The following is a 19222-nucleotide window of genomic DNA, read 5'->3' as shown; positions in this document are numbered from 1 at the left end:
GAACCAATCATTTACATACACGCCGATGGTGTTCACGCGTACAAAGAGCCGCCAATATCCGACAATGCCTTCTAGGTGTTTCACTGTATCTGTCAAGCAGTGTACTTCTTATTTAACAGAACGTAGTACATCGTTTTTAATTGAAACACATCGTCTGGTGCAAATCTGGTGTCAGATGTGCTTTGAGGACAGGATGGCCGTCATCGTTCACAATTAATCGAACGACCTGCGCTTGTTTCGACTTCTCTGGGTCGGTTCAGACACAACACGGTGGTATTCAGGTTGGTCATATGGTTAGAAGCTTTTAACGATACACTCTCGGTGAAGGTGAAGTTGTAAATGAATGTCATGCAACGACCGAAAATAGATGGAAAGGCTCAATATTACTTTGTGTGGCCGAAAGTCATGGGGAGTCTCTGGACGGGATGGTAATTGCGGTTTGCGCCTCTGCCAGCGTGGCCTCTACGTGTTTGAATCGTTCGGGAGGGATACTGATCCACGCATTTTACAGCGCTGCTCACAATAAGAGTACCCAGGCATCCCATAAATACTCGACTGTTGAGATCGGATGGTCTAGGGAGTCAAAGCATGGTCGTGAATTCACTGGAATGTTCATCAACGCAAACGAATAGTAGTTCTATTTGAACATTGGTGTTAGCCAGAATTTAGACCGCTGAGCCTAAGTGTTATGTTAAATTATGTGTTAATTATGATGACTTGGTATTCTACTGTGAATTTTGCATGTGAATCTTTTAATGAAAATTTTCTTTTTTAAAATTGTTGTCTTTCAACTAATGAGGTCATTGTTCACATCACATTTTTGTGAAAACGTAAGGAGCGCAAATCACCCTGTACTGTTGATATTCTGTTTGTGATTTTGAATGTGAATGCTACCAGGCTGGTGTTTATTTTCTATCCGAAAAGTTAAAACACATATTTGAGCTGTCATAGCAACATATTTAAAAAGGTATCTGCTAACTGTGGATTTTGACTACAGCGATACGTTGGATTGTTTAATGAGGTCATATTTCTGCCGCCCCTGGAAGCAGTTAGATAGGCAACCTGTAACTATGCCAGGTTGAGTTTAGCCGTTTGATAATTAATAAGACTACCTGCACGCCAGTTCTATTTGGTCACTGTTTAAAACATGTTTCGATCTGTTAATAGCGAAAAGGAGGCACCAGTTAATCTCTGTAACATATAAATACATACTATAAACAACGACAGATGAATGCACTCACGCGTCAGAGTTTCAGTATCTGCTTTGTTTGCCATCTGAAGGCTGACAAACTAAATGTGATGAAAATCATGGCTTCACCTGACTCACCAGGACAAAAAGCCGCTGCTATATTCGGGGAAGGAAAAGTACTTTTATGCATGAGGCTGTCATGACACAGTATAAATATCTTTAGCAAAACGCTTGTGTGCATTTGAACATTTTCATATACAAGGAAATTAACGATGATTTTTAAGTTATTAGCGATTCTGCTTGGCGCAAGTTCTCAAGTTCACATCTCTTTCACTCGTATTAAGTCATTACATATGTAGTTCTGTGCATCCTTGTTCGTCGAATAAATTTTTCCATCTGCGGCCATCGCCGTTAAGGATAGCACTTACATAGATTGCGTAAACGTCCATTTTGAGTGCAAAACTGCGGAGAAATTATATGCAATTTGAATTCGTAATGCTCAGATCCGTAAAGCAGTAACTGAAGACAATTACACAAGCCATTCAAAAAAGTAGCCAGCCTTTGCCGCAAATCCAAGGTCGGTGTGTAGCTGGCATCTGGGGAATACCTTCCGCAGACGAAAACAGAAACTTCCTCTTTTTCTTCTGTGTACGACTCTTAATTACTAAAACTGTCACCTTACTCTTCATACGCATATGATATTCATGGTGGAATAAATAAACAGACTCCACTCGATGTCTCTTACAAGAGCATACGTCGACCTCAGCTACGCGGCAACATTAAGTCCCTTGCAGCAGAAATATCTTGTCGAAATTAATGTGCACTAGAAGGCCGAAGTAGGAACAGACGCGAATACAATCACCACTCACAGGCGAGCTGCGAATTTATACAGCATAATTCTGCGATTTACAATCACAAGAACGAACGGAAAAAATGTCGGTCAGTGGCATTGAGACACAGAGATATGCAAAGTACAGAATTCTGGTTATCATAGGTGTGAAGATGTCTTCTGTACAGTTGAATGTGCGTATCCAAGAATGGAAACACTTTGGACAGTATAAAACTATCGGCTTTACATAATTATTCATTAGACACACTGTTTTGCTTCTGAATAACATTGTCCGCACATTCATTGGAGGCAATGTCATTTTCTCGTTTACTTCTTCGATCCACTAAAAGATGGCGACTAAATATTATTTTACATTCTGAGCTGAAGAAGAACGAAGTTCATGCGTGACATTAAATCGTCAGTTGATAGATGAGTGAACAATGTGACACAAACACATATCGTCAAGGGTCTATCAGCCTACGTGAGCAGCTTTAGAACTGCCATGTTCATTATTGGTGTCTTGCAATCACTGAGAAACTAAACTCCACGAACAAAATTTCGAAGGTTGTTCTGAATCTTTTGGCACAAGGAGTCCGTAACCACTGCTAGCTTGTTGCAAATAATGTTAACTTCGATCTTTTCAGTTTGTTACTGTGATTACCTTTCTGTAAAAATACTTAAATAACAGTGAAAAATTATGAAATATGCAATCACCAAAACGTACCACACAAAACTTGAAGCAATGATTATGTGAAAATGCAAAAGTTTACGATCTCTGCGGGAACAGCTGAGTGTAAAGTAGCGTCTTATGTGCCTCCCTGCAACTGCGTTCAGTGCCAATACACGAGGAGCTTACCGACCAACTCTACATCAGTAAAACTATACATACCGCGGTGGTACACAATTGCAACTGAAACACTGCTTGAAAAGGAAATTCGAGACAGAACCGATCAGTACAGACAGGGAGCTTGAGATAGAGGATTGTCGGGAGCAAGTGTCGTCAGCGAAAGAACCAGTTTGTTTGCAAACAAGACAGGCGGCTCATGCCGAACGCGTTTGCACTGCTGTGCAGGTATTTTCAGTACCATAAGGGTCCAAAAATAATGGGAGTAGCTAACCAAATGAAGCGTGCCTATTCTGTAACGAGCCACGGGACACAACGTACACTCGAGGTATAGTGTTCGAGTAATGGTTTCCACTGTAAAAGTAATCAAAAATCTGTAACTGTTTCTTGTACGAGAGGCGTTCAGAAAGTAAGCTCCGATCGGTCGCAAAATGGAAACGACTATGAAAATCCGATAAAGCTTTGCACAGATGTGTTGGGTAGTGTCTCTAGTATAACCCCAGTTAGCATCACGTCGCTCTTCTCATTTCTGAGCTCGCAGTGAGTGCGTAAAGATGTCTAGAAAATAGTGTCTGCCGCCAAGTACGAGGGCCTGGTGAGAAATTTCGCCTGAAGCTATGCAGCTAACATTACATAACTGTCGTGCTGTTTCGTCTTCACGACAATTCTCAGCCGCATTCTGCAGGGGCAATGAAGATGCTCCTGCATCGTTTTCAAATGGAAATGTTAGATTACCCACAATTCAGTCCGCAATTGTCTCCCCCTGAGTTTCATCTCTGGTCACATGAACCGCTGTCTTTGAAGACAACATTTTGACACAGACAACGAGGTGTAGGCCAGCGTGGAGAATTGGCGGAAAGCACTGGCGGCTGCCTTCTATGATGAGGCTATTGAAAAGTTGGTACAACGCTATGACAAAAGTCTAAGTCAGAACGGCGACTACGTAGAGAAGTAGCTGAAAGGTGTAGCTAATTGTTACAAGTAAAACATTTCTGATGTTCACTGTGGTTTCAATTTGGCAATCAATCGGAGCTTACTTTCTGAACAGGCCTCGTATTTCATGCGGTCAGTGAAGTGTCTAGCTTACCGGCCCAAGGGACATGGCGATGCCTACCATTCGTCCATCATCCTCCACCTGCTCCATCGCCGTATGGCAGCTATGGAAATTAGTGCAGTTAGCGATGCGACAACGTAACCTTCCTACGAAATTTTCGATATTCAGGATGTAAATTTTAAATTGATAAACCAGAATAATTAGAAAAATAAGCTTCACACGAAAAAACTTGTAGAATCCAAAGTTGGTTATTGTCGAGGGGGACATCTGCTGGTGCTAAAATTAGCCCGTCACCCCAGCCTCCTGGGGGTGGGGTGGGAGGCAACTTTAAAGTTTCAAATGGGAACCCCCATTTTTATTGCAGAATCAGATTCTACATAAAAAGCTACGTACATTTTGTCTTAAACATTTGTTTTGATTCTTGGTAGTTGGCGCTGTAATTCAAGAAAATCCATGTTCTCATTTTTGCGTGGAAAATGGTTACGGATAAATATTAATTTTTTCCGCAGACTCGAATAAGTTTTATTTGCTGGGTCAACATTTGTAAAACTCTAATTCCTCTCTGTCAAACCCCACCATATGGGGAGGGAGGGAGAGTTTTAGTTTTAGTAAATAAAAATTTACGAAGTAAATAAGTACTTTTTTTGTTATCCGTAACTGTTTCCCACGCAAAAATGAGAACAAGGATTTTCTTGAATTACAGCGTCAACTACCAAGAATCAAAACAAATATTTGAGACAAAATGTACGTAGTTTTTTATGTAGAATCTGTTTCTGCAATAAAAAATGGGGGTTCCCATTTGAAATTTTAAAATTGCCTCCCAACCCACTCCCAGGAGGCTGGGGTGGCGGGATAATTTTAACACCAGCAGATGTCCCCCTCGAAAATAATCAACTTTGGTTTCTACACATTTTTTCGTGTGAAGCTTATTTTTCGAATTATTCTGGTTTGTCATCCTAAAATTGACACCATGTATAATAAATTCTCCAGTAATTCAATACGTAGTTTAATGAACACCTGTGTGTGTTTAAGTAAAACCCTAAGGGGTTAAAGCAGATCGTCACCGATTTTGAGACTGTAGTATGTATGCGTTGTCCGGACGTCTGTTGATTTTGGGGTGTACAAGTTTTATCGATATCTGTAGGCTCGCACCGTACATGTGAACGTTCGTGAAAAACTGTCTCACCAATTTATCGGAAATTCATTTCCATAAGGGCCCAAAGCACCAATCATTATTATGTTACTCTGCACTGCTCAGTTGTTCGTTTGGATTTGAAAATATAATTTAGTGTCTACATCATGTAAGTAGCAGTAATGCTTCATAGTCGCAGGTGTATAGGCAGTTTTATCTGAATCTCAAACCACAGAATATGCTTACTGGCAATAAAGATAAGCGTTGGAATAGGTCATAATTGTGTGTGTGTTGCATTTAGTATCTGTGCTTTATTCGTAATTTTTGAGAAAGTTTCTCGTGGAGAATGTACTGATTCTAATTTCACATTAATTATAAACTTTACAGCAGTCAAAAGACACTACTGTCACTAACCTATAAATAGAAATTTTGTGGACTGACATTAATAATACTCGTAAATATAAACTTGAATATTAATTGATACTTCATAAAGCGGGTACATTATTTTTACAGGAACTGTAGGAAGTTGAGACTTGCTTAAAAAACAGTTTAGACTCTTGAGACTACAGGTTTCTCTACAAATTTTATTTCCACAAACATCTATTTTTCCCAAAACTTTGTTTTTGTGCTTTGGACCCTAATGGTTCTCAATGCCTCAATTAAATAGTAGACGCTGTAATAATGTGCTATGTAAGTCTTTCAACCAATTTGCTAAAAATGATCCATGTGATTTTCGTACTTAAATAGTTAGTGAATGAATTATGCTGGAAGGGAGTCAGACAATGATACTGCTTATATGCGCGCACCACTTTTAACGTAAGCGGCACGCATCGCATTGCAGGTACCAGACAGCCATGGTGCAGCTATACAGCCGGTGGAGTATCTAGATGTCGAAGTGATGGGTCCGTTGGCGTAACTGGGTAACCGACGGCCAGACAAACTTTGATATTGTGGACCCCCTTCCTCTTTTCACCTGTCCTCACCTTCCCCGCCGACATCAAGTTTTGGTTTAATCTCTACAGCTGCTTAGCCCGTTTATTCATTTAGTTATTGACATCAACACTTAAAAGAAGTAAAAGGTGGACATTTCAATAATTTATATGACGTATATGTGCAGACTGAAGCAACGAATGAAAATTTGTACTAATACCGGGATTCAAACCTGGATCTCTTGCTCACTAAATGGGTCTGAGCACTATGGGACTTAACATCTGTGGTCATCAGTCCCCTAGAACTTAGAACTACTTAAACCTAACTAACCTAAGGACATCATACACATCTATGCTCGAGGCAGGATTCGAACCTGCGACCGCAGCGGTCACGCGGTTCCAGACTGAAGCGTGTAGAACCGCACGGCCACACCGGCCGGCCTCTTGCTCACTAGGCAGATAAGCTAACCACGACTCTTAACCTGACCCAGTGGCTTTACAGAACTGCACGGACTATCTTAGCACGCATCCTGCCTCAGTCCAAACTCCCTTTACGCTTCAGCCCACATGGTATTCCCCCTAAGCACAAGCAGCATTGCAGAGGCTCTCGAACTGTATTGGAACAGCACCTCAAGCATCCCGACTGAAACACACGCATGGGTGCTTTAATCAGATGAAACTATAACGTTTCATAGACCTAGCCAAGTCTCAAATATCTATGATGTGTATATGCAGGTTGAAGCGACGAATTCGAGACTTCAAAGGGTAGCTGGAACCTTATAGTTTCATTTGATTTCAATAATTCTCATTTTTCCATGTTTATTGGCGTAACTATTTTCCGCAGTATGTGTATAAACTTTCCTTTTATAAACTGAAACGCCATTTTCTTGCTGCAATCTATATTTATTGATGTCACAAATGCGCTTCAACTATTACATGAACCATCTTAAGTGAATTTAATCAGGAATAAAGGAGTCTCATTTCTCTATGCGATACTTATATATCAGAACACAGGTCACATCATAATTTTTAAAGTAATACATCTTCACTTGTAATTATTCTTTTTCTTGATTGAAATCTGCGTTTCCTCTCATACGTCCCGCTCTAAACTATTGAAAATGCGTAGTTGCTCTTTATTAAGATGTAATTGAATTATCTTGCGGCTGCAGGTAGTAGTTGACTTTCTGATAATGACTAATAGTCAACCGCAAGATTGCAGACAAAAGTTGCGTAATAATAATTTTAGTACTGGAAAACTGAAAGTGAAATTTTACAACAGTCGCGACTCATTTCACTATCGAGTCTATTTAAATTCTTTCTTGCAAGTACAGTACTGTAGTTTCTGGTTGAAAATGGGTGTGATATGCAACAACCGAAAAAAATGTTTACATGTGAATCTGAATTGATTTTAACTTTTCTTTAGATCATTTTATTGTGGTTGCTGTTGTGAAACAGGTTGTAGTTTGCGGCCTGTACCTCATCTGTGGCCTAGGTCTGTAACGTACGCTAGTGAAATGGTGGTTAGCACTTCGAATCTTGGTTGCTAAAAAAATTTCAACACCAGTATTTGTCTGTTAAGGGGAGGAGAGACGCTGATCACCAGGGTCTACGTTTAAGTTCTGGGCAAAGTTCCAAACCTCAGAGAGTGAATAAATGAGACACTGTGGGTGGTGACCGCTCCATAGGAAAAGAACGTTTAGCTGGCAGCACCCTGGAGTCAACTGTGTACCGATATCGGGTTTCACCCTCTGCCTTGACTCTACAACATAAACGCAACACTTCGCCGCTCACACATTCACTTACGAGACGTTACATGGAAGCGGACCGAGTGAAGTCAATTTCAAAAAGCTCACATTAGCTCATGAACTACACGTATTCAGTACTGATCTTCACTGGCATTCTAACCATCGTTGTTGTACAGTGATACTAACTTCTGCAAAAGCTCCTCTTCTTTTGAGAATTGTGAGAAAGTAAATTGTGTTTTTTACGGTAACGTTTGTATCAGCAAACATATTTCTCTTTTGGAATGAATGTAAATTATAACAAACATTTACATAAACATTAACATTCTGTTCGAAAGATGAAAATCGACTGCCACAAAAACATGGTTTATACGAGGGATACACTTGAAAGTGATTTTTTCTAAACATATGACAGCTGCTTTCTAATGTTTTTCGAGCTGATTGCCGTGTAATTTGTTAGATTTGCTCTTATAAGAGCAAATTTGTTAATTGTCATCATTTAAAGAATTTGTGTGCATCGAAAAATGACTTTGATTGCAAAACTTTTGCGGGCTATGAATTTTTTTTTACGGTTTTAAATTGTAATCAACCCCTAAACAATGAGAAGATCAACATAATAATGCATTTGGAGGAAAAGGCATCTAAGGCAACAGATTATATTTTGCATATCAGATTCAAAATAGATCGGTTTTTTCTTAGTGGGAACTTTCCTCAGGTGAACTGTGGTAATTGATGAAAACATTGCCACAGCAGGAGCAATGCTTGAAGAACATTGACAGACATCTTACAGATTTATCGGAGAGACATTGGGCATTGGTTTGGATCGAAACATTGTACATCAACTTCGTCGTGGGATAGCTTTGTTGCCGTTGGATTTCACATAAACGTACTCCCAATCGAAAACAACACATTGATTGCTGCATAGAAACTGCGAAAAAAATTCCAAGGCAGCCCTTCAGATTTGCTTTGGAATATCGTTACTGGTGATAAAACTTGGATTTATTGTTATGATCCTGAAAAGAAATCTTTCGGCTTAACAGGTGTATGGAACGGAAAATAAGTCTACAAAAAGTCCGACGAATTCGTAGTGCTGTTAACAAGATAGTTTCTAGTTTTCTTTCTAAAACAGGTCATATTGCTACTATAGCATTAGAAGTTAAACGTACCGTTACTGCCAGTTGGTACACAAATGTCTGTTTACGCAAACTTTTGTAAAAGTTTGTGATAGAAACCCCAAGGGAAAAATATTTTCACATCATGACAATACATCGTCGCATACAGCAAAACAAACGGCAGAGTATCTGGATGTCCTAACAGTTCCGATGTCGGACTGACTAGCTTACATTCATAACACGAACTGATCCATTCATTTCAGCTGTCTTCATAAGAGTGAGGAAACACTGAGAATAAAACCGTCTATATAACTTAATATATTTTCATTTATTGGACATTTCTGTTATTGCCATCATTAGATCTATAATTAAGATGAATGTAAACACACAAATGAGAGGCGAAGTGTACATTAAAAGCAACGGAAGGCAACAAATTAAAACATTTACTTATCATTAGAAATCGTAAAATATCTGCATCTACATCTAATTCTACACTTCTGAATCACTCTGAAGTGCATGAAACGTCCCACGGTACCAGTTATTAGGGCTTTTTCTCGCTCCATTCGCCTATGGAGCGCAGGGAAAACTGATTGCTGAAATGCCTCTGTGGGTACTATAATTAAGCTACGTAGGCGGTTGTAGTGTATTCTAAGAATCATCATTTAAAGCCTATTACCTTTGTTAGTAGACTTTCTCGTGATGGTTTCTGTTTATCTTCGAGTGTCTTTCAGTTCTTTTCTTTCAACATCTTTGTGACACTCTCCTGTGGATCAGACATCCCTGTGAGACGATTCGTGCTGCCCTTCTCTGTATACGTTCAACATCCCCTGCTAGTCCTATTTGGTACGGGTCCCACACGCCTGAGCAGTATGTTAGGATGGATGGCGTGAGTGATCTGTAAGCAATTCCATACCATTATTGCACCAATAAAAAGAAGTCTCCACCTGTTTTACCCACGGCTGAGCCTATGTGATCGTTCCATTTGATATCCCTACTAAGTGTTACACCCAAGTATTTGTATGACTTAACCGGTGACTCACTAGTATTATATTCATAGGATACTATTTATTTATTTTCGTTCTGTGCACAATTTTACATCTTTGAACATTTAAAGGCCGGCCGCTGTGGTCGAGTGGTTCTAGGCGCTTCAGTCCGAAACTGCGCTGCTGTTACGGTCGCAGGTTCGAATCCTGCCTCGCGCATGGATGTGTGTGATGTCCTTAGGTTGGTTAGGTACAAGTAGTTCTAAGTCTAGGGGACTGATGACCTCAGATGTTAAGTCTCATAGTGCTTAGAGCCATTTAAACCATCTCAACATTTAAAGTTCAGTGTTAGATGCAATAGACATACGAGGTGTTACTGAAACTGACAATGAACTTTGTTTTAAGAGTTCTAAATATTGGTGGTTGTTATCCCTTCTGTTACTTCGTAGTTTTGTCACCTGATAATGCAAACTTAACATTTTTCAATATTATGTTATTTTAATCTTAATTACCGATCTCATTGTAGCTGCAGCCGAAACAACGTAATACATGAAAATATATTAAGCCATGCAGTCGCCTTTGTTCTCAGCAAACCACAATGATCACAGACTCATGTACGAATGAGTTAACAGTGTTACAAAGTCACGTTCATTATAATTACCCGGGCTGTTATGCCGTGGTCGGTTGATGAATTCTGTGTCAATTCCCAACGTTTCGTCCCCGTCTTCGGAGGACATCTTCAAGGGGGTCTGTAGCTCGATGGAAGGTCCAACACACTGCAATGGTACTTGAATTACGTAACCATTACGGCACCTCATCTGAATCTCTCGATACCAGTAATATTCTACTCTATTTCTGTAAAGTAGTTGACATATTTCTGAGACAACATTCAGATCTGATTTCATTAATGTAGAAGTACTTTGATTCATCGATATGTTTGTATTGCAATGATATTATTCTTGTGTGTATTCTTTCTTTTGTCACTATGATCTTTCACGTGCTTGTAACTCTTGATTTTTGGGCGCGTAAGCGGTTAGTTAGTTAGAGAGTCGGACCTTGAGAGGGTCAAGTCTTGGACGTCATGTTGAAAAGACGTATATTGTAGTCAGCTTATAAAATGTGAACTTTAACAGTGAGGAAGATGTTTTCAAGTATGTTTTGTATTGTGAAGTGATGTTTTTTGTGTTACGTGATATTGCAACAAAAGCAATAAAAAAGAAGTGTAACTTAAATTCGGAGTGCTGATTACTTTTTTACATCACCATTGTGCTAACTTTCAAAGGTTTAATCTTCAAGAATGGTTTGTGAAACGCATCTATAAAACTTTTGAATATAGCAGAATAAAACCTAGGCCTCTTTGCATCCGAGCTTGGAATCACCACCACCTAGATTTTCGACGATTGAGCCATGATTTTACAACGAGACCAGCGTGGGAAACACAAAAAGATGAGTGCCTAGTTTATTTATTATTACATGAAATGACTTTATTAACTGTGCTCTAATGACACCTGCCACGTAATAACTTTGTTGTTGCCCGAAGATGCAGTGTTTAGCAGCGTGAGCAACACCACAATCATTATTAAATTTTGACCTTTGTTGTGGTAGGGTTGTTAGAACACCCACTGGCTACTCAGTAGCGAGCCAGTGGGTGTGTTGGACCTTCCATCGAGCTACAGACCCCCTCCGCAGACGGGGACGAAACGTTGGGCATTGACACAGAATTCATCAACCGACCACGGCATAACAGCCCGGGTAATTATAATGGACCCGACATTTCCGGCCGTGAAAGTCTACATTTTACTATCAGTGTTACAAAGTTTCCACGAAGGAAAGAAAAAGCGTTTTCGATGCCGGGAATCGAACCTCGGTCTCCCGGATAGTATAGGGACACGTTGACAGCTGAGTTACAGACGTGATCGATCTCATTTAGTGGCATTTTTAAAGTCACAGACGAAATTTAGGCACAGTCACGCAGCCACGGTGGGTGTGTTGGACCTTCCATCGAGCTACAGACCCCCTTGAAGATGTCCTCCGCAGACGGGGACGAAACGTTGGGAATTGACACAGAATTCATCAACCGACCACGGCATAACAGCCCGGATAATTATAATGGACATGACATTTACGGCCGTGAAAGTCTACATTTTAGTATTAGTGTTACACAGTTTCCAAGAAAAAGCTCTGTTGTCGATGCCGGGAATCGAATCTTGGTGTCCCGGATAGTATAGGGACACGATGTCAGCTGAGTTACAGACGTGATCGATTTCATTTCGTGGCATTTTTACAGTCACAGACGAAATTTAGGCACTGTCACGCAGCCACAGGCAGACACTTTGAGCGAAGACAATTACGCTCGCCGCAGCACCCTTCGCAGAACGAAGCGCCGGCTGCACTAAGCACTTTCTATTGGCGAAGCCGGGGCGCTGCGGTTGCATATTGGACGGGGGCGACTTTCGCTGCTTGGCTTACCTGCCGTATGTGGGTCGTGAGCGGCGTTGACTGGAGAAGTTGAGACGCCGAACTGAGGTACGCACTTGTTGCGAGCTAGGACGCGCGCGGACTGCTGCCGCGGCCGGCGTGGCCAGCCGCTGTCAAATGGCGCCTGGAGGGGCGGGAACGAGGTGGGGGTAGCGACCGGCACCCAGCGAGTAGCGAAGAGCGACTAGCCGCCGCACAGAAGGGACACCTCATGTGGCGCGCACGCGCGGTGTCTCCTAGACCACAGTAGGCACGTGGCTGACGTATGACCACTTCTCGACTATAATATATAGTAAAGTAACTGTCTCTGCTTTCTGACGAAAGAGTCTGGTCTCCATTACAACGAAGTGAAGCCAACACTAGTCACCAAGGGCAACAGAGGCGGTGCTACGCATATAGAATCACGTACGCCTCTTTCGAGGGCGCTCGCAGAAAAAAAAAAAGAACAACGATGAAGCACCACGAAGGAACTACCCGAATGGGAAATAAATCGGCAGATGTGATGTGCATGTACAAACCAACAAATGATTACTTGGGTGATACAATTTAAGAGAAAGACCTTCACAAACTGTCAATAACGCGTTGGTCCACTCTGCCTGGTATCTCACTGATATGAGTAGAATCGTCTTCAGTGACACGTCCCGCTTTGAACTCAGCCACGATGACGAGTGGACACGTATCTGGAGATATCGCCAACCTATGGTCCGTCATACGACCCGACCAGCATCAGTGTCGGTCTGGTGTGCCGATTCTACATCTACACCTACATCCATACTCCGCAAGCCACCTGACGGTGCGTGGCGGAGGGTATCTTGAGTACCTCTATCGGTTCTCCCTTATATTCCAGTCTCGTATTGTTCGTGGAAAGGATTGTCGGTATGCTTCTGTGTGGGCTCTAATCTCTCTGATTTTATCCTCATGGTCTCTTCGCGACAAATGCGTAGGAGCTAGCAATATACTGCTTGACTCTTCGGTGAAGGTATGTTCTCCAAACTTCAACAAAACCCCGTACCGAGCTACTGAGTGTCTCTCCTGCAGAGTCTTCCACTGGAGGTTATCTATCATCTCCGTAAAGCTTTCGCGATTACTAAATGATCCTGTAACGAAGCGCGCTGCTCTCCGTTGGATCTTCTCTATCTCTTCTATCAACCCTATCTGGTACGGATCCCACACTGCTGAGCAGTATTCAAGCAGCGGGCGAACAAGCGTACTGTAACCTACTTCCTTTGTTTTCGGATTGCATTTCCATAGGATTCTTCCAATGAATCTCAGTCTGGCATCTGCTTTACCGACGATCAACTTTATATGATCATTCAAATGGTTCAAATGGCTCTGAGCACTATGTGACTTAACTTCAGAGGTCATCAGTCGCCTAGAACTTAGAACTAATTAAACCTAACTAACCTAAGGACATCACACAATCCATGCCCGGGACAGGATTAGAACCTGCGACCGTAGCGGTCGCTCGGCTCCAGACTGTAGCGACTAGAACCTCACGGCCACTCCGGCCGGCTATGATCATTCCATTTTAAATCACTCCTAATGCGTACTCCCAGATAATTTACGGAATTAACTGCTTCCAGTTGCTGACCTGCTATATTGTAGCTAAATGATAAGGGGTCTATCTTTCTATGTATTCGCAGCACATTACACTTGTCTACATTGAGATTCAATTGCCATTCCCTGCACCATCCGTCAATTCACTGCAGATCCTTCTGCATTTCAGTACAATTTTCCAATGTTACAATCTCTCGATATACCACAGCATCATCCGCAAAAAGCCTCAGTGAACTTCCGATGTCATCCACCAGGTCATTTATGTATATCGTGAATAGCAACGGTCCTACGACACTCCCCTGCGGCACACCTGAAATCACTCTTACTTCGGAAGACTTCTCTCCATTGAGAATGACATGCTGCGTTCTGTTATCTAGGAACTCTTCAATCCAATCAAACACTTGGTCTGATAGTCCATATGCTCTTACTTTGTTCATTAAACGACTGTGGGGAAGTGTATCGAACGCCTTGCGGAAGTCAAGAAACACGGCATCTACCTGGGAACCCGTGTCTATGGCCCTCTGAGTCTCGTGGACGAATAGCGCGAGCTGGGTTTCAAACGACCGTCTTTTTCGAAACCCATGCTGATTCCTACAGAGTAGATTTCTAGTCTCCAGAAAAGTCATTATACTCGAACATAGTACGTGTTTCCTTTCATAGCAGGACTGCTTTGGTTGGCATCTGCGGCATCTTTACAGCACAGCGGTACATCGACGATATACTAGGCCGCGGTTTGTTGCCTTTCATGGCAAGCCATCCAGGGTTGAGGTTGTTTGGGGAAGGAGACCAGACAACGAGGTCAGCGGTCTCATCGGATTAGGGAAGGACGGGTAAGGAAGTCGGCCGTGCTCTTTGAAAGGAACCAATCCGGCATTTGCCTGGAGCGATTTAGGGAAATCACGGAAAACCTAAATCAGGATGGTCGGACGCGGGAATGAACCATCGTCCTCTCGAATGCGAGTCCAGTGTACTAAACACAGCGCAACCTCGCTCGGTGCAAGCCATCCAGGCCTTACATGTCAGTAAGATAATGCCTGTTCACACACGGCTTGTCTCCGTGTTTGCCAAAACCCTGCCTTGGGCATTACGTCCCGAATCTCGCTCATTGCAGAACGTTTGGAGCCATTTGGGCAGGGCTCTCGAACCAACTCGGGATTTTGAAGACTTAACGCGCTAGTAGGCCAGAATTTAATACGCTATGCCTCAAGAGGACATCCAGAAACTTTATGAGCCAATGCTAAGCCTAGTCAACTACTGACCATTAAAATTGCTACACCAAGAAGAAATGCAGATGATAAACGGGTATTCATTGGACAAACATATTATACTAGAACTGACACGTGATGATTACATTTTCAAGCAGTTTGGGTGCATAGATCCTGAGAAATGAGTACCCAGAACAACCACCTCTGGCCGTAATAACAGCCTTGATACGCCTGGGCATTGAGTCAAACAGAGCTTGGATGGCGTGTACAGGTAGAGCTGCCCATGCAGCTTCAACACGATACCACAGTTCATCAAGAGTAGTGACTGGCGTATCGTAACGACCTAGTTGCTCGGCCATCATTGACCAGACGTTTTCAATTGGTGAGAGATCTGGAGAATGTGCTGGCCACGGCAGCAGTCGAACATTTTCTGTTTCCAGAAAGGCCCGTACAGGGCCTGCAACATGCCGTCGTGCATTATCCTGTTGAAATGTAGGGTTTCGCAGGGATCGAATGAAGGGTAGAGCCACGGGTCGTAACACATCTGAAATGTAACGTCCACTGTTCAAAGTGCCGTCAATGCGAACAAGAGGTGACCGAGACTTGTAACCTATGGCACCCCATACCATCACGCCGGGTGATACGCCAGTATGCGGATGTCGAATACACGTTTCCACTGTGCGTTCACCACGATGTCGCCAAACACGGATGCGACCATCATGATGCTGTAAACAGAACCTGGATTCATCCGAAAAAATGACGTTTTGCCATTCGTGCTCCCAGGCCCGTCGTTGAGTACACCATCGCAGGCGCTCCTGTCTGTGATGCAGCGTTAAGGATAACCGCAGCAATGGTCTCCGAGCTGATAGTCCATGCTACTGCAAACGTCGTCGAACTGTTCGTGCACATGGTTGTTGTCTTGCAAACGTCCCCATCTGTTGACTCAGGGATCGAGACGGGGCTGCACGATCCGTTACAGCCACGTGGATAAGATGCCTGTCATCTCGACTGCTAGTGATACGAGGCCGTTGAGATCCAGCACGGCGTTACGTACTACCCTCCTGAACCCACCGATTCCATATTCTGCTAACAGTCATTGGATCTCGGCCAACGCGAGCAGTAATGTCGCTATACGATAAACCGCAATCGCGATAGGCTACAATCCGACCTTTATCAAAGTCGGAAACGTGATGGTACGCATTTCGTCTCCTTACACGAGGCATCACAACAACGTTCCACCAAGCAACATCGGTCAACTGCTGTTTCTGTGTGTGAAATCGGTTGGAAACTTTCCTCAAGTCAGCACGTGGTAGGTGTCGCCACCGGCACCAACTTTGTGTGAATCCTCTGAAAAGCTAATCATTTGCATATCACAGCATCTTCTTCCTGTCGGCTAAATTTCGCGTCTGTAGCACGTCATCTTCGTGGTGTAGTAATTTTAATGGCCAGTAGTGTAACTGTTGCATAAGGGTCAGAGATGGACCAACGCTTTATTGACTTGCTGAATTAGTGAAGATCTTTCTCTTAAGTAAATCATGCGATTTTTCTGAAATTGTACGTCACATCTACCGATTTCCGCCCCATTCGGATAATTCCTTCGTAGAGTGAACTATATGAGACAGACGAAATACCCACAGATCTTAAGAAGAATATCTTCAGTTTCAAAGAAATTTGGTGTTGGTGCTGACAGGCATGAATACTTACAAAATAGTTTATAATAAGTCGTGGGTACAAAATACTAGTACTAATGATTGACAGAAAAATGAAAAAGAAAAGCCGGCCGCGGTGGCCGAGCGGTTCTAGGCGCCTCAGTCCGGAACCGCGCGACAGCTACGGTCGCAGGTTGGAATCCTGCCTCGGGCATTGATGTGTGTGATGTCCTTAGGTTAGTTAGGTTTAAGTAGTTCTAAATTCTAGGGGACTGATGATCTCAGATGTTAAGTCCCATAGTGCTCAGAGCTACTTGAACCATTTTTTTTTTTAAAAAAAAAGAAAACGTGGTACAAACCGATTCGGAGCAACTCAGTTTGGGTTCCGAAGAAATGTGGGAACTCATGAGTTAATACTGATCCTCTGACTTTCGCAGCTCGTGGTCTTGCGGAAGCGTTCTTGCTTCCCGAGCACGGGGTCCCGGGCTCGATTCCCGGCGGGATCAGGGATTTTCACCCGCCTCGAGATGACTGGGTGTTATTGTGTCTTCTTCATCATTATCGTTCATCCCCATTACGGTCGGAGGAAGGCAATGGCACACCACCTCCACTACGACCTTGCTTAGTTCGGTGGTGCGGGTCTCCCGCATCGTTCCCCTACGCTCTGGAGTATGGAAATTCATCATCATCATGACTACTCTTAGAAAAAACTTGAAGAAAGGTACACCTATGTTCACAGCATTTGTAGTTTTTGAAAAAGCTTTTGAAATGGTGAGTGGATTACAGTCATCGAAATTTTGGTGGTCGTAGGGATAAAGTAAAGGGAGCGAAAGGTGATTTACAGTCTGTGCAGAAACCAGTCTGTAGCTATAAAAAGTAAAAAGACATGAAAGGAAAGTAGTGGTTGAGAAGGGAGTCAGACAAGGTTGTAGCCCGTCCCCAGCGTTATTCAATCTGTACACCGAACGAGCAGAAAAAGAAACAAGGGAGAAATTTGGAGGGTGGTTAAAGTTAAGGGAGAAGAATAAAAAATTTCAAAGTTTGCTGAGTTAGTTAGTTTCATGTATGAATGCATGGTTTCGCGACAATATGAATTAATAAAATTTTCTCGGGCTTCCAGCCGCGTCAGGTGCTTAAGATCCCATGAGCTTTCGACCGAGCTCTCCCCGGTCATTGTCAAGTGGTAAGACTGGCTGATGTGTCGCCGTGGCAGCGTCGTTACATAGCCGCACTGCTGGCTGTGACGTCACTGGTGCTCTCTTCCTCGCCATACACGGTAATGTTTTCATCCCGAGTCAGTCGCGTCCCAGGCTGTGCTGAGCTGCAAACCGCCGTCCTTGTTGACGGTGTTTTCAGAGGTTTTTATTTCAATAGCTTATTTTATGACGCTATCCCAAAATCCCTTCGTCCTCATAACGACAGATGTCTCGTCGAATAGCATTCGGTGTCCATTTTCTAAGGCGTGTTCTGCCACGGCTGATTTTTCTGGATAGCGTAAGCGTTAGCACGTGTTCCGCCCGGCGTTGCTCCACAGTGCTTACTGTTTGGTCGACGTAGTAACAGCCTCACTGACATGGTATCTTGTACACTCCAGGCGTTCTAAGCCCTAGATTGTTCTTCACAGGCCTCATGAGCTGACGAATTTTTGCTGGGGACCTGAACACCGATGAAATGTTATATCTCTTCAGGAGGCGACTAATCTTTCCCGACACTGTACCACAGAAAGTTTCTTGTTTTCATCTTCGGTGATGTTCTCTGTTGGTGTGTTTCTTGCGTGTCACACCAGATATAGCCTGTGACACCTGTCGGTTCAAAAATGTGTGTGAAATCTTATGGGACGTAACTGCTAAGGTCATCAGTCCCTAAGCTTACACACTACTTAACCTAAATTACCCTAAGGACAAACACTCACACCCATGCCCGAGGGAGGACTCGAACCTCCGCCAGGATCCACACCTGTCTGTGCCTGTATCCGTTTTCCCGGAACACTTTTCGGAGGTGGCTGAGTTCTAGTGGCAGACTTTCAGCGTCTGAGACGACTTTAGCACGATGGACGACGATATTCAGAACGCCACGTTTTTTTTTTTTTTTTTTTTTTTTTTTTTTTTTTTTTTTTTTTTTTTTTTTTTTTTGCCGGATGGTGGTGGCTGAGAGCGTGCAGATACCGATGTGTGTGTGTCGGTCATGAAAAACTGTGAGAATTTTTAGAACACCTGAACAGCATCACGGCCACATCAAGTTTACGATGAAAGTCGAGACAGATGGTGCATTGCCCTTCCTTGACGTCCTCGTTCGACGGAAAACCTATGGGCATCTCGGCCACAGTGTTTACAGGAAACCGACACACACACAGATCGGTATCTGCATGCTCATGAGGCCTGCGAAGGACGATCTAGGGCTAAACGCCTGAAGTGTACAAGATACTATGTCAGTGTGGTTGTTACTACGCCGGCCAAATACACTCCTGGAAATGGAAAAAAGTACACATTGACACCGGTGTGTCAGACCCACCATACTTG

General features: G+C 42.9%; 1 protein-coding gene across 2 annotated transcripts in view; it reads right to left on the bottom strand.

Annotated features, from left to right (window-relative positions):
* Window positions 1-12378, bottom strand: part of LOC124606911 (ABC transporter G family member 23-like) — a 506422-nt gene extending 494044 nt beyond the window's left edge. For both annotated transcript variants that reach the window (XM_047139013.1, XM_047139016.1), the window contains exon 1: window positions 12284-12378. The gene's annotated coding sequence lies outside the window, so the exon portion shown is untranslated. The remainder of the gene's footprint in view (window positions 1-12283) is intronic.
* Between the last annotated feature and the right edge of the window lie 6844 nt (window positions 12379-19222).

The sequence above is a fragment of the Schistocerca americana genome, chromosome 3, assembly GCF_021461395.2.
Source record: "Schistocerca americana isolate TAMUIC-IGC-003095 chromosome 3, iqSchAmer2.1, whole genome shotgun sequence".
NCBI lineage: Eukaryota > Metazoa > Arthropoda > Insecta > Orthoptera > Acrididae > Schistocerca > Schistocerca americana.
This window is presented reverse-complemented; position numbering and strand designations above follow the sequence as displayed.